The following is a 15,925-nucleotide window of genomic DNA, read 5'->3' as shown; positions in this document are numbered from 1 at the left end:
AAGGCAATCAGGTTGGTCTGACATGATCTCCCCCTAATAAATCCATGCTGATTGCCCCTGAGCATCATTTCTGATGCCGGCCCATCACAAATGTGCTCCTTGATGATCTTCTCAAAGAGTTTCCAAACATAAATGCTGATTTTAAAAATATCCATTTAATCTGTTATAATTGTGACAGGGTGTCCTTCCAGGGGTAGCTGTGAAGCCCCCAGACTCCCTTCAGCCCTCACTTTGTGGGCAATCACCCCTTCAGTTGCCTGCCATGCTTGGTGTCTTCTACTTTTGTAGGAGGGAGGCTGCCCCTAAATTGCTCTCTCAAATGACCACCACGTGCCTGTGGTCCCTGCCTTATGAGCTAATTGCATGGCCCCATTCTGTCCCTACACTGTGCCCCATGCCTTATGGATGGCATCCTCCTCGATGCTCTATTCACTTAGCCCAGTGGTTCCCAACCTTTTTATGGCGGCGACCCACTGCTGGAAGTGGAGTGCGGCAGCCCAGAGGCAGGGGAGCTCCTGGCATGCAGTGTGGCTCATCCTTTGTGTGCAGCACTGCTGTCATTACCCCTGTGACCCTCATTTGGGTTGCGACCCGAGGTTGGGAACTGCTAATTTAGCCCCTTCTCTGGGGTTCCTAGACCCTCCTGGTCCTAGCCTCTCAGTCTGGAGTCTGGACCCCACGCTGGGTAGCTAGGAACCTCTTCCTCCCCTTAGTTCCCACCCAAACCTCCAGACTGCTTTAGGTGTTACCCTCCTTGTTGACCTTCTGAAGCTGCAGCCACCCCGCTGAGGTGGTGTTCTCTTAGCAGGCTCCAAGCTGTTCCTGCTGGTTTATCTCAAGGATTATATCCTCCCTAAGCCCAGCCCTCCTCCTGGGTCAGTTGACTGCACTCAGCCCAGGCCACACCTGCAGACTGCTTCAGCCCTAACGGGCATACTGTTAAAGTGGCAGGGGCCTCCTGGCACAGTAATTACAACAGTTAAACAATTAATCAGTGTGGCAACACTCAGCAGAGTAAGAGGCAGGGGGGAAAGATGGGGGACAAGTACCTAATAGGTAGGCTTCATGAGCCCCAGTGCAGCCACTTGCAGCCTCCTTGCTGCCTGCCGTGAGCAACCTGAGCTCTGTGGATGGGTGGCAGGGGCCTGCCCAGAGTCTGGGCTGATCATGGCAGGTGGCAGGGAGGCTGCAAGCAGTTGCACTGAGGTCTGCAGAGCATAACTTTAGATAATACTACCCCTCCCCATCCTCTCCTCCCTTCTTCTTCCCTCCCTTCCTCCCTCCTTCCTGCCTGCCCTGCTACCTGCCAATTCCTGATGGGGCACCACATGGCTTCCCTTCCCTGCCAGACTGTGCCCAGTGCCATGCTAAATAATAAACAGTAAGCTATAACTGGTTATCACTGGGCTTACTGGTTAAACAATTAATTGTTTAACCTTTCACATCCCTGGTTACTAACAAAGCTAACTTTTTTTAATGTAAACAAATGAAGATGTACACACACACACACATACACACACTACTCTACCTTTTGGCAGTGATTGTCAATTATTGACAACTTCAATATAAACACCAGTCTACTGGGTCATTATAGGCCTGTCTACCTGACATCAGCCTCAGACAAAACAGTGGAACAGTCAATACATACCTTGATTAACTAAGAATTAAAGGAGGGAAATAAAAAGAATTACCCATCTATGATGGATTTTGAAGGGAAAAAAAGCAGATGCTGCCAAGCTGCCTTCCAAAATTTTGTGGTGTAATGACAAAATTTTTGCTGCTGTTGTTACAAGCTTCATTGATAGAAGTAAGAGTGGTGATTTAGCAAGTTTTTGTAAGGCTTTTGATTTGGAACCACACAACATTTAACTAACAATGCAATAGGATCAACAGGCCACACAATAATTGAATCAAAATTTGGCTGCCATGTAAAGGGGAAATAATGACTGAGTGGATGTGTTTCTAACAAAATCTAGCAGGAATCTTTATAAATAACCTGGATGAAGACATCAACTCATCAGTGATGAAGTATGCACACAACACTAAGACTGAGTGTGCAGTAAGTAAAAGTGAAAAAAAACAGTATGCAAGTTAATGTGACTAAATGTTATGCCATCCACCTAGATGCACAGAATGCAGGGCACACTTATGGGGAACACTCTTCTGGGAAACACTGAGTGAAAAAGTCTTAGTCGTAATCAGGGTCAGTCAGCTGAACCCAGGATTCCTGTACAATGCTGTGGCCAGAAGGGCTAATATGATCCTTGAACAGATAAAACAGGGGAATATTGCACAGGAGTAGGGGGATTACGTTATCTCCCTTTTTGAAATCAGTGCAACCACTCTGGACCAATACTGTGCCTAGTTCTGGGTTCTATAATTCAGGAATGATGAAAATTTGGAGAAGGGACAGAGAAGAACCATGTAAGTAATGGGAAAACATGCCTTACAGGGAAACTCTCCAAGAGCAAAGTCCATTTCATGTATCAAAATGAAGGGTAAAGGGTCTGCATCTGAACAGCAAACTAAATTTAGATGTTGGGATCTCCAGTTCAGCAGACACAGATACGAGAAGATCCCTGGCAGACTGAAGTTGAAGCTTCTCAAATTCAGACTACAATTAAGGTGCAAAATGTTTAACAGTGAGGATCTCAACCTATGGGTGTGGTGGATCCCCCCCGCCCCCCAAGCCATCTTTAAATCAAGATTGGTGTTTTTCTAAAATATATGATCTGGCCTAAACAAGAATTACCCTATTTTCTGCGTACTACACATCCCCAAATAAGACATGTACCTTATTTTGGAAAGTTAGAAAGTGTTTTTTGCATGGCTGAATGCTGACTGCAGGGGATCCTGACTGCAACAACTGTGCCTGTGAGATGGTTAACACTATAGCTCTGGACCCAAAGGGTGAAATCTGCCCTCTCTTTCCCTGAGGCTGGCAGAGAGAGAAACATGGCAATAATTTGCAGCAGTGTCTTCTTGCTTCAATTTCTCTATGCGTCTATTCCAGGGAAGAAAAACCAAGTCCCCTAGTTTTGGAAGGCTGGTTTTGGGAGTGGGGGGAAGATGTGTGTGATATGAATAAAGATTGCAATTCAGGGCAGCCCTATGATCTATGCTGCTCAACAGGTCAGATCGTAACGGTTCCTTGTGGCTTTATGAGCCATAAAAGGGACCAGAGTCACCTCCAAGAGTAGTTAGATGATAATTATGATTGGTCACTAGGGAATTCAACCTGCATTTGGTAAATGAACCATGGAGGCATAAGGATCCCTGACTCAGACTGATGTGTGCCAAACATCGTGCTATGGCCCTAGATGCTTGGCTCCTGGATGATGCAGTAATCTTGTTGTGATGATGTGTGTGTGCTCTGACACCATTTTACAGTAAAGTGTGCTTGCACAGCAAAGGAAAGGGAGAGGTGTTGATCATTAATACAAGTGACATTGTAGTTTATGTTCAGATGCATCATGTATTATAAAATGCCTAATCTAATCTCAGGATAATGAAGAAAGACAAATAGCATTATTCTGCTACAGGCATGGTTTACAGAATGACGATCTAGGATTCACAATGAACTTGAGTGTCTTAATAAGAAACATCCCTGTTCCCTGCCACTCCCCACTCAGCCTCAACACTCTTCCAAGTACCTACCTGCCTGCAAAACATTGGAGACAGCTCAACCCTGCCCTTATTTAACTACTGATGATAGGAATGTATGTACAAGAACCAAGGAACCAGGCGTTCAGCAGCTGCGAAGTGGCAGAGCCCCATGAACTTCAAAGATTTATACTCAGCAATTAGATGGGTATAAAAGAGAGCTGAATTTGACCCATACACTATACATTAAAAGTAGAAATATTCAACTTGCCCTGAAAAGTAAGCGAGGAGCTGTTGCCATGATTCACCTAGGAGTGTCTTGAGTGGAGAATTGGGAGGAAAGAGCCCCATACAAACCAAACCTCTTGGCTTCGGAGAATTTCTCAGGCCAATGCCAGCTTTCAGGACTTGGAGCAATAGTCCAGTTCGGCTGCTGGAACCATGGGAGAGGTTGCTCTAAACAAGGAAGCGATATTGAAGTGAATAGCAGAAAGGGGAGGGAGGGAGAGAGGAGACCTGGCCATGCAAGGTGCAGCTCTGGAGTTCCTTGGTCTTGTTTTTCAAGATGTAAGGCTATACTGTTCATTTATCAATAATCATTTTAATCTCCTTGATGCCAATTATTTCCCCAAAGTAACAGAAAGTAACCAAGATGGGAGTGGGAAGGGATGGGGGGAATTCAGAGGGAATGAGGTAGGAGTCAGCCATTCACTTTGGGCATGTCTACATGTCGCTGTATGGCAATGTTGCTATGGCGCTGTGCTTTAGTACTTCCTTTTGGAGGAAGTACTAAAGCATAGCGCAATATGGGTGGTTACTGCACCATGCGTGTGGTGCATGGGTAGATTTTGCTGCTGTCACTGTAGCAGCATGCTGTACCAGGGAGTGTGCCGCTACAGCGACATAACTAGCAGTCACATATAGACCCACATGATTGCTACGTGGCTGTAGCGTGCCACACGGCAACATAGCATGTAGCTACATCACTGGAGGGCAATGTGTAGACGCATCCTTTCTCCTGCAGGTAGGTATGGGATTGGCATCCCTGCTACTGACTTGTTCTACAGCCAGGGTCATCGCACATCACCAATCTCTTGTCTCATTTTTCCATAAGTAAAACAGATGCTTACCAGACATGTCACAGGGGGATTCCAAAACTGCACTAAACAAGGCTTCTTTGGGGTGTCGAGGCTTCATTAGCCCAGGTTTGCCTGGTGCTTCAATGTCCAGATTTAACAGGCACTAAGGACCTATCAGCTATTCATATTTCAGGAAGCAAAGTCGGTGTGATCCCCCTGAATCCAGTGATGAAAACACACCTGAAAAGAAGATGGAGATTTTTCATTAGTGGGAACGCAGTAGAAAATGATCAGTATCAACTGTTACATTTAAGGAATCTCATTCAACCAGGGTGTTTTTGGAGCACTTCCCCAGCAAAAAGGCAGCAGACAGGCAGAGGGATCCCTCTTGTGGTAAAATAGCTGAATACACAGGCAGAGTCGATTCAATCAGAGTATGATATCCTGATCCATTTCTAAAAAGAGAATAACAACTGGAAAACTTTTCCATTTGTGTTTTCAAATCATTATTTTATAGGCTATTTCCAGAATGCAAGAAACAACCCGTATGCTAGCCCCTGTTTTACCTCAGAAACTGGATATTAGCACTGTCCATTTAATTGATCTGGTATTAAACTGAGGTTTTAGGAAGCCATATTCACACTGGGGCAGGTGTTGAATATATGCATGCATGGACTAATGGGGTAGTGGTCTTAGTTTGGGCCCCTGAGAACTACTGAAATGCAAATAATAATAATATCAATAAACCTTTGAGAGCAGAGGCACGCTGTGGATACCAGCAGATTCAGATGTGAACATAGCTGCTGATATTTTAATCCCATGGAGGCTGCTGCATGTGCACTTCAGCCATGAATGGGATGTATGCTGTACTGGACAGGTGCACTCCCCTGCTGACCTGGTGGAGCCAGGGTCGAATTCTGTATTGGGGACAGATCCTCCCACTCCCCTCCCTTGTTCCTGACAGACGCCCCCAGCAGTTCTGCTCCCGATAGGAACTCCTCCCTTTGGCTTGGTGCTCTGCCACCTCCCTGGCCTCCAACCCAGCTCCTGTCTTCCCTTCACCAGCTGTGCACCAGGTACCGAGAGCCTCCAAATCCCCAGCATTGTGCTTTCCTATTTCTCTCCCTTTTCCCTTCTTGCTTTCTTCCTTCCCTTATTTGCTGCCCCATAAGAGTATGTGTGCCTGGGAGAAAGATGAGGGGAGAAGGGGAGCAGCAGTATATGTATTAGAAACAGGCAGGCAGACCGACAGGCAGTTGGGCAGGTGTCTCCCTTATGCCCTGCTCTTTCCCACTAAACAAAAATATCCATATAAAAGCTTCATCAGGTTCATTTGCTTGTACTTGGTATCCCTGTCCCAAGCCCTTCAGAGAACAGTCTCTCTTTTGTGTTTGTACAGTGCCCAGAGCAATAGGCACTTTCAACCCTCCCCTAATACAAACGTTTACTACTAATAAATTAGTAATGGATATGGGTGTGAGTGAGAGAGGAGGGATGGGTGGGAAATGCATATGTATGTGGGAGGGGTGGGAAAAGCATGCACCTTTCTGGGGAAGAAGAGGACTGGGAGCATAAAATGAGAAAAAGGGAAGGGGTGGGTGTGAGTCTGTGTGTGGATGGCTGGGCTCAGTCACAGGAAGAAATGGAGAGGGGGCAGTCTGAATTTCCTTGTAACCTGCTAGGGAAGACTGTTGCATGTGAACCCTGTTTTGGTCTCCTCGCAGCTCCCTGCCTCTCCCTGCTCCTGTCTGACCATTTATGACACAGGTTCCCAACTACCAGGCCATGGCCCAGTACCAGGCCGCAAAGGGTTGGCTGCTGGGTCGTGGCATAAGCCCCCCATCTGTCCGCTTGGGAGAGCGGCTTCTGCCGCCGGCAGCCACACATGGGGTTAAAGCTCCACGCAGCAGGCACTGGGGCTCACACTGGGCTGGGCAGGACTCCCAGCTGGGCAGGAGTTGGGGACGTGGGTGGGGAAATACCCAGGGCAGAGGGCAGGGAGGCAGCTCTGCTGCTTGCTAGTAGGGTAGGCAGCAGAGCCCCTTCTTCCAGGGCAGCCCCAGCTGGGTCCCCCACTCAGGCCACTGCCCTGCAGGAACTCCCATGTCCTCGGCTGTGGTGCCCCAACCCGCACCCAGGTACAAATGTAAAGATTTACATATTTAAATATGTAAAGTAGTTGGTTTCTATACCTGGTCCACTGGTCCAGAAAAGGATCTGGGAGTCATTATTGACTCCAAGATGAACATGAGTCGGCAATGTGGGGAGGCGGCTAGGAAGGCCAACCGCACCTTGTCGTGCATCCACAGATGCATCTCGAGCAGGTCCAAGGAGGTGATCCTCCCCCTCTATGCGGCACTGCTCAGGCCGCAGCTGGAGTACTGCGTCCAGTTCTGGGCGCCGCACTTTAAGAGGGATGTGGACAGCATCGAGAGGGTCCAGAGGAGGGCCACTCGTATGATCAAGGGACAGCAGGGTAGGTCCTATGAGGAAAGGTTGCGGGACCTGAACCTGTTCAGCCTTCAAAAGAGAAGGCTGAGGGGGGATCTTGTGGCCTGTTATAAACTGGTTAGGGGGGATCAGCAGGCGCTGGGGGAGTCCCTGTTCCCCTGAGCGCCGCAAGGAGTGACCAGGAACAATGGTCACAAGCTGGCGGAGGGAAGGTTTAAGTTGGACATCAGGAGGCGCTACTTCACGGTCAGGGCGGCTAGGGTCTGGAACCAGCTTCCAAGTGAGGTGGTGCAGGCTCCCACCCTGGGGGTTTTTAAGAGGAGGTTGGACGACCACCTTACTGGGGTCATTTGACCCCAGTGCTCTTTCTGCCATGGCAGGGGGTCGGACTAGATGATCTGCTCAGGTCCCTTCCGACCCTTGAAACTATGAAACTATGAAAATTCTTTGAATGAGCTTGCCAGTCCGCAGGATAAAAAAGGTTGGGAATTGCTGACTTATGGGTCTGCACAAGCAAGAATTTCACCAACACCACTTCTGAAGGTCTCCCTGTCTTTAAAAGCTCTTGATGTCTATCAGAAATCGGAACTCATGGTAGAGGTGATATCTTTTATTAGACCAAATAGATTTTTGCAAAAAAATTCTTTATCAGTTTTCTCTCACCTCTGTGTCCCCTGGTGCCTGCCTAGCTTTAGCTCCCAGCCCAGGCAAGTTAGGCAGCAACCAGGTCTGATTAAGGAGAGCAGCAATACTGCCTGTTAGACTGCAGGTGCCAGTGTTTGACAAGTCTCTCAGCCTCCCCAGGGCCTACCTGTGAGATACTTGCCCTTGGCTGCTGTGCAGAGCTCCATAGAAAGTTCAGCCCATGCTCTCTGTATCCTCTACTCAGGTCAGCAGAAATTGTTGATGATGAGCACTTTGCAGGATCAAGCCTCTGACATCCATTCTTAAGGCTGCTGCAATGAGCTAGCATGATTGTACCCTCCCTCAGCCTATCCATTCTTCCAGACTGTATTTCTTTGGGTGAAACTAGTTTAAAAAACAGTCTAATAATGTTGATGAGAACTCAGTCAGTCTTGTAACTTTACCTGAGCCTGACAGCCCCGCACTAGAGGCTGTAGACAAAGAATGCACAGGGAACTAGATTGCTAGCAGACAGGTATGCAGTGACCCTTAGACCCATGAGTTCAGAGCAACTTGAGAATTTGCAGTTGTGTACCTTGCAAGCACTCCCTGATCACAGTGAAGCTGTCTGGTAAGAGAAATGCATTTGTTGCAGCAGAGTTATAGCAGACAATGGGGAGGAATCAGCAAGAACACCACACCTAAGAAAGCCTTTTAATCCTATTAGGAAGGCAGACCTTCAGAGCTCCCCAGAGCCTTCCAAACACATGGGGGAGGCAGACTGGATGAGATCCCTGTCCTTTTACCTGGGTCTGAGTCTAGCCCCAAAATAGCTTTTGTGCCAAGTCCAAATGGAAGTCACGTGAGAGGAAAAAAACAGTAAAGCAAATGATTGTCCTTATTTCCTTAGTGTGTCCTATGTAAGCGCCAGTACAACGACCTGAGCTTTCCGGGGCCTCTCTGCCTCAGGTTCCCATCTCATCCTGCAAAGCCTTGGTAATGGATTACAGTTGTGAATGGGACCCACCAGAGACCCAAATGTAACACTGTTCTAGGTGATACTCTTTTTCTATGGAGCCCTTTCTGAGAGCTAATCTATGTGTTTTCCCTTTTAGGAACCTCCTGGTCTTCAGCAAAGGACAAAGAGCACAATTCCAACATGCCTGACCTCCCCATCGGCGGGTCACCAGCTTGGCCTGCTTTAGGCAAACTCCCTTGGTCCGCAGAAACTCCCTTCCTCCTGCCGCTCCAGCACTGCTGTTCCTACTGACTTTTCGGCAGTGTGCACAGATCCAAGGAGAAGCCAGCCTGAAAGAAGCTCAGAGCCAGCCAGGTGAGTGCTACAAGGCATCTGCTTGCTGGGAGGGATTCTCTACCGGAGTTTGCTATGAGACGTTGTGCCTTGGCACAGCAGGGAAGCTTAATGGTGGCTTTTACATTTGCTTCTCCACCTCCCAAATGAGCTGCAATGTGTGCTTGTGGCTAATAACCGCCCAGCAAAGCTTGCAGGCTCGCTTGGGTGTGTATTGCAGTGGGAACAATTAGGGCTTCTTCAATCCTTTTGCTTCAAGTTCTGAGACAGGCTTACTCCACTGCAGTGAGAGGATGGGATTTTAAGACAGAGAAGGAGAAGAGGGATTTCTCCCTTTCAGCTCTGTTTCCAGGTTGTATCTGACTGAATTACACTTGCTGATCCATTATAGCTCCAAGGAGTATATGAAACCAAATCCCATTAGGTGGGGGACCTCATATGTCTTACTGTAAAGAGCCCTGCAGAAAATGTAGTTTAAACTAAATAGTCTCTGCCATTGCTTGTTGTTTCTTGATCTGTTTGTGGGAAACAGGAAAGCTGGGGGAGAGGATTACGTTGTGTGTGTGTGCGTGCGAGTAAGGGAGAAAGCAGTCCTATTAACTACTTCCTTCAGGGAGAGAAAGTGATTCTGTAGTTAAGTATTTACAGCATTTCCAGAAAGTCCAATAAAAAAACCATGGGGCATTGAGTATTTCTGGAGTGCTGAGAAGTATTCGTGTAGGAGCATGTCAGAAAGATACATGAAGCAGCTGGGAAGGAAAAGTTTATTACTGAAGCCAATGGAAGCCGAGGAAGAAGCACCAAGGAGGGTCAAAGCACTCATCCACTGGGCCCAGGGCAAAGCCTGAATGGGGAAGGCTAAAGGGAACAATGTGAAATGTCAAATTCTTAAGCACACACATATGCATCTTATAATGTGTCCAGACAGATAGCAGGAAGGCAATACTGAAAGGGAGGGAATCATTTCTTGTGAAATGATTATCCCAAGCTTTGGACAAGTTATTTCTGATCTTACTTTGTGCCCCAGTGGACTGTACACATACTGCTCAGGGCGTCATGCTGGTGAATATCTTCCTCTCCTCTACTGTCCCATGATGGTAAATTAGTTTTTGTGCTCCTTCCCAGAGGCAAGTGGATTTCAGGGACCATAAAAACGATACTTGACTACCATGTACAGAAGTCCTAATATATGCAGAATGCTTTGGGACAAAACAGATGTTAACTTACCAAAATCCCAAAGCCAAAACTGTCTGCTAAAACTCCCAGCGGAGCCCAGAGGTATAATAAGAACTGAATAAAAATTGAGAAGATTCCAGTATTTGTCTCTAGTTCAAAGTGAAGGACTCCGCATCCTTTGCGTAAACTGAGTCAATTCCTGTGCTGGCCACATGGAATTGACTTATAACCCATGGAAGATGAAGTTAAGAGCTAGCTGGACAGATGAACAGGTGCCAGGGCAGGGAAAGCAGCTTTTAAATCCTGAGAAATCATGAATCAGGCCCTGGAGGTTGAGGGAGAGATTAACTCTCCTTCAGATAATTAAATGGAGGGACTTTCCAATCCCGGAGCCAGTTTGAGAACCAAAATCAACTCCAATTTTTTGCTGGAGGTTTGAAATGTTTGGCTAGCCATTTTTTTTTTCTTTTCCAATTTTTGGTTGAAATGAGAAGCAACGAAGCCCTGTGAAGCCCTGCCTAGAGTAAGAAAAAGGTGAATTTCCATTTGCTATCAAGGCCTAGCGTTTGAGCAATCCAGTTTTCTGAGTGCTAAGCGCTGTTTACACTGGGCACTAACGTAATTTTTAACATTTTGAATTTGCTGCTGTTTAACTAAAACCACCTAGAAACAAAGCCTCAATTTATTTCCACCTAGGATTGGCTTTCCAAATACACAGGCCATATTTATACTAGGAATAAAAGTTAATACTTGTTTAAAATGTCCTAACACTTTTTAACCAACACGTTAAAATCCTGGCATAAATGAGACAAAACTATAAATCCATCACTTGTTAGCTAGCTGAAACCCCTATGTCAGCCAAAAGCTGTTAAAACTACAGCTTGCCACGTCTATACTAGAGTGCGTTATGCGTGTTAGCACATCTTTTTTTCCTTAGCAAAGACAGCTTATTCCCAACTTCTGGTGGGACCTGACATACTGCAGCTTTGGGATTTCCAGCTAAATGTGTTGGGCAGCAAAATGCAGGGAAGCATCCAAATTCCTGGCTGCTTTGCCAAGTTCCACCTCTCTTGACCTATCCCTAATTCATAGGTAGCATTATTAACTTTGGAGTGACCAGTCTCCATCACCTCCTCATTTTCTTGGCTAGAATCCCCTCTCATTTTCTGACACTTTAGCTACTTGAAGCAGGGAATAAAACCCCACCTCAGGCAAACACACTTGGTGACTGCATACCTTTGCAGGCTAGCTTCTCATTCAGCCTCAGTGTAAGGGACTGGTTATCCAGGCTTATTCTACCCAAAGGGGCTGCCCGGATGCAGGCACACAGACAAATGAATCTGGAATATGACCCTGGTTAGAAACATCACCCTGTTACACAAACATTAAAAAAATGTCCTAGAGCCATGAGTGGGGGAGGGAAAATAAAAGAAACACTCCTATTCCTCCAGTAGCTTCTCTGATCCCATTTCACCACAATCCACCGTTTCCTTGGCAATGGCCATCTCAAAATAAACCCCAGCCTGCTAGGCTTAGGCCAGTGGTCCATCCATTTTCACCTTCTGCCCAAAACAAAACCATTCAAACGTGATTTGCTCATGTCTTGCTGCAGCACTGATTGACTGCCGGTGGCTTTGCCTGAAGATCAAACTAGCCACCCGCTCCCGTTTTGTGGTCCCTGCTGTCTGGCAAGTGATCATCTCGTGTTTATTTTTAAGCTCTGTGTCGGCTTGTGGCATTAGGGGGCAGAGAACGGTTACCACTTTCTATTAATAAAACCAGGCCCTGAGGCTGAGAGGAGCTGGGGCTGTGCTACAACCCAACCTGCCTCCAGCTCATACAGAGCATTGTGGCTTCCCAGCCAGCGCCTGTCTGGAATGATTTCAACAACCCGAGGTGCATGTCACAGCTCGTCACCTCCCCTCAGACAGACCTGCAGTAACAGAGAGGGAGTAGGAGAGCCCAGAGGGAGAGCGGCAGCCGCGGCTGAAACCACACAACACCCTTTCACTGCTCCCACTGCAGCGGCAGAGGATTTTCCTGCCTGATCCCCTGCACTGCCGGCCGCATCTCTTCTGCAGCCCTGATCTGTAGGTAAGCGCTTGTCCTCCGACATGAGAGGCAAGGCCAGAGGCTAGGGGTGTGACAGGGGGAACGGGGAGGAGGTGGACGGGGAGGGACGTAACAGCAGGATATGCTGTGATGCGGGATACAGACATGATGCAATTTGCAACCGCCCAGAGCCACCTTTTCCAGCTGGGTGTGAGGAGTGGCAGGGACTGAGGCCCACAGCATCCTCCTCCTCGCTCTCCACTCTGCAGTACGTGTCTTCCCAAAGCCTGCGCAGATGAGATGGACGTAGCCATCTGGCATGCATGGCCCAGGCAGTACTCTGCTTTACAAAGCGGGAGGGGAATTTTGGCCCAAAATGCTGTGGCAGCCTTTCAGAAACGTGCCTGGGGACTTCTAAAATCCACATAGAGCAAGCAGGTCCTTGGCTTCTTAGGTCTTATCTGCAAGCCACATGCACAGTAGGCTGTAGGGAAGGAAGTTTATGTAGCCCAGGAGGAGGAAAGTTGATCTTGTCCGGATGTCTACAAGTGGCTCCTGTGAGTCACTGTATTTCATATATGATGCTTATACCAGTAAGTCACTCCCCACCACCCTGGTTCAATAATAAGGACCAGATTGAAGCTTCATAGTGGGATTTTTGAAAGTATTTAAGCCAGCTAGAAGTGGAAATGGGAAGGAAATGGTTTTCCCAACACAGGAACATTTTTGAGGTTTGGAGAAATGTTCCCATTGTATTTGGGATCAGAAAGCAAAATCTGGAACATTTTTGTAATTGAAGAACTGAAAAATGCTGTTAAAATGAAAATATTTCAATCATATTTTTAGGGTTTTTAATTACAGTGTTTTTACTGCAAAGCAACTTACATTTTTTAATTAAAAAAACCTAAACCTCTATTTAAACCAAAAAATAAAAAGGAGACACGTCTTCCAGCTGCAAAGCAAGAAAAGTGTTTAAATTGAGTGTCTCTGCAATACATCTTAGTTTTGAAAAAAAATGCTTCATTGGAAAATTCCTACCCAGCTCTATTTAGAAGGCCAAGTTCTACTGAAAACTTGTTTTCAGCCTCTGCCCAAAAGCTTGCAAAAAGAACATTTTTTCCAACTATTCAATTGGTCTAATAAAAGATATCACATTTACCCAAATTACCTTGACTGAAAACCACTGATATTTCACTTAAGCACTTCTGCAATTCGCACCTGAGCAGGGATGCTGTGCACTTATCTTCCCTTTTGGCCCTGATGCTTCAACCACTAACCTTAAGCAAAAGGCTGTCCCTTTAGACATGCGCAGACTGTGCTGGCTGCTTCTTTCTGCCCACTCTGGAGTAGCTTGTGCTGCAGAGCAGGCTGCCAGGCAGCAGTCACTACACTCCAGAGAGTGCAGGGGTTACATTTATAGCCAGCAGGTGTATTGTGGGGACAGAGCTATAGAGGCTCACCTGTGCAGTAGGGCAGTAGTAAGCCACAACCAAGGCCCAAGGAAATTAATAACACAGATGGATTTTCTACTGTACTGCCCTGTGTCCCAGAATGAAGGTGGAAGGAAGCAAGTCTGTAGTGGGCATAGACAACATGGAATAATCGCTGAAGGCCACAGGTGGAGATATCGCAGCAGAAAACAGAGGAAGGACATGACATGGGTGGACAGAAGAGAAAAGGACAGCTATGAAAGGGTCATGAGGAACAGAGAGAATACGTAAGGCAGGAATGGGAAGACTAGGATAGCAATGAGACTGGGTAGAATGGGACAGGATGGAAAGATGGAAGCCTGAAGAAGGGAGAAAAACTAGATTTACTTCTGCATTTCACCAGCCCGGGCCACAAGTCACTGCAGCAACAGCAGAAATGTATCCTTAGTAGTACAGAGCTCAGCATTGACTGCTCAAGTATTCATCCAGCTTCTTGAGAGACTTTTGCAGTTTCACAGTGTGCTCTGGGCTGCCTTGACTACAATGCTATCAACACCCAAGCAATAAAGCTAGCAACACAGACCACCCTATGTAAGTACACACCACAATTTGCTAACAGGCCCCAGGCTTATCTTGACACCTGTCCCTTGAAACACTTATTTCCTCTGATAGCAATTTCACACAACCCTTCAGCTCGAGCTCTGGGACCTCCTCCTTCTCCAGCAGGGAGGTACAAAGATTTCCCCGTGCACTTCTGTTTAGTTGCAAAATTTAGCAGAATTTGGACTGTGAAGTCCCCTACCCAACCATCTCATTGGCCACCCCTAGTATCCTAAGGCTGATGAAAGACCTTGTAATGATGACTAGGCTCCATCAGAGCATCTTGGCAAGTGTGGGTGGAAGCCTCATAACATATGAGAGTACACAGGTTTTATGGAAAGATTTGTGCAAACAGAGGTCTAAAGTTTAATTGGTTTCAAAGGGCTTGGTGATGATAAGGCAGCACAATGTTTAATTGTTTTTCCTGTAATATTTGGGCTGGTTCCATTTCCTCCGGGCGCACAAGTAACTGATCCAGCCGTTCAGGATGCACACTGTATTTGTGGGGCAGATTAAATCTAAATGAAATTTTGATCCACCAAAACCTCCAGCCAACACAGAACTAAGGCAGCCTGCTGGACAGACCTTCATTCACAGCTCCACCCCAGCCCATGGGACAGACTCTCCTTCCCAGCCTCCCCAAATGGACGCTGGCCTTCCTCCCACTCCTGAGCCCTTGATCTTCCTCCCGAACGAAGCAGTTCATTATGCAGCTGGCTTCAGCTCTTTCCATTTTATTCCCCATCAGCCATGTACTCTCTTCCTGCTTCTGGGTTCTTTGATGAAGGAAACCGAGGTGCTGAGAGCTGAGCCTGCCCTTCCTCTGTTTCTTGAATTGGGCTTTTAATTCACTGGATAATACAGACAGGGAGGCTTGCAAAGTTCCTGTAAAGTGCAAGAGAGATGGTGGAACAAGTCCTCCTAGGTCTCCCACCCACTTTCCACGGTTCTCATTATGCTTCCAACTCGATTCTTTTATTCACATTACTGTAACTGTAATTTTACCACCTAGATTGCTAGCCAGTACCCATTGCTGGGATCCAAAGCCTTCAAAATTATAACTTGTTCTATATGCTCACTGCAGGGACTAGAAACCATGCTCCCCTCTGAGATATTTATGATTTCATAAGCAAGAGGGGAAGCGGAGTTCCCTCAGAAAAGGGAGGGAGCAAATTGGTCCACTCTGAAACAGGAGTGAAGGGACCACTGAGAAGAGAGGGAAGGGATAAACAGAATTTGCCTTTGAATGCAATTTGAAAGAGGGTTAGGTCAGCCATCGCTAATACTATTTGTCTGTGTGAAGCGGTGTGCATTTAATCAGAGCCTCTGGTATTCAGGATGAGGCTGCCTCCACTTTGTTTGCTTGAGTTTGGTGCCAAATGCCCTGGGGTATAATTTCTGTTGTAGTGTAGTAATGCAGCTAGAGACTGGTTGCATTTCTCCCCCCTAAAAGCTGAAGCAGAGGAAGGGGCTCATGCCTTCTGGGGAAGGCCGCTCTTGCTGTCCTGTCTCATGGGCTGCGATGCGCGGGGGACCCAGCCAGAGATGCATCTGCACAGAGGACCTGGCTGCCCCCGGCTCCTGCAGTGCAGGAGGTC

The 15,925-nt window shown here is 47.0% G+C and overlaps 1 protein-coding gene and 1 long non-coding RNA gene across 5 annotated transcripts in view; one reads left to right on the top strand and one right to left on the bottom strand.

Moving 5' to 3' along the window:
* FGF1 (fibroblast growth factor 1) overlaps positions 1 to 15,925 on the top strand; it is a 117,385-nt gene that overhangs the window by 46,753 nt on the left and 54,707 nt on the right. For 2 of the 4 annotated variants that reach the window (XM_019506360.1, XM_019506357.1), the window contains exons 2-3: positions 8,873 to 9,090; positions 12,028 to 12,339. The gene's annotated coding sequence lies outside the window, so the exon portion shown is untranslated. The remainder of the gene's footprint in view (positions 1 to 8,872; positions 9,091 to 12,027; positions 12,340 to 15,925) is intronic. The other 2 variants (XM_019506358.1, XM_019506361.1) reach the window with 2 other exon arrangements.
* The window catches only part of LOC109289996, a 71,026-nt gene that overhangs the window by 15,291 nt on the left and 39,810 nt on the right, over positions 1 to 15,925 (bottom strand). The gene's annotated exons all lie outside the window — the stretch shown is intronic.

This window comes from Gavialis gangeticus, unplaced genomic scaffold (assembly GCF_001723915.1).
Source record: "Gavialis gangeticus isolate Ggan-Ray unplaced genomic scaffold, GavGan_comp1, whole genome shotgun sequence".
Classification (NCBI taxonomy): Eukaryota; Metazoa; Chordata; order Crocodylia; family Gavialidae; genus Gavialis; species Gavialis gangeticus.
Note: the sequence above shows the minus strand (reverse complement) of the source record. Positions and strands in the feature narration are given on the sequence as shown.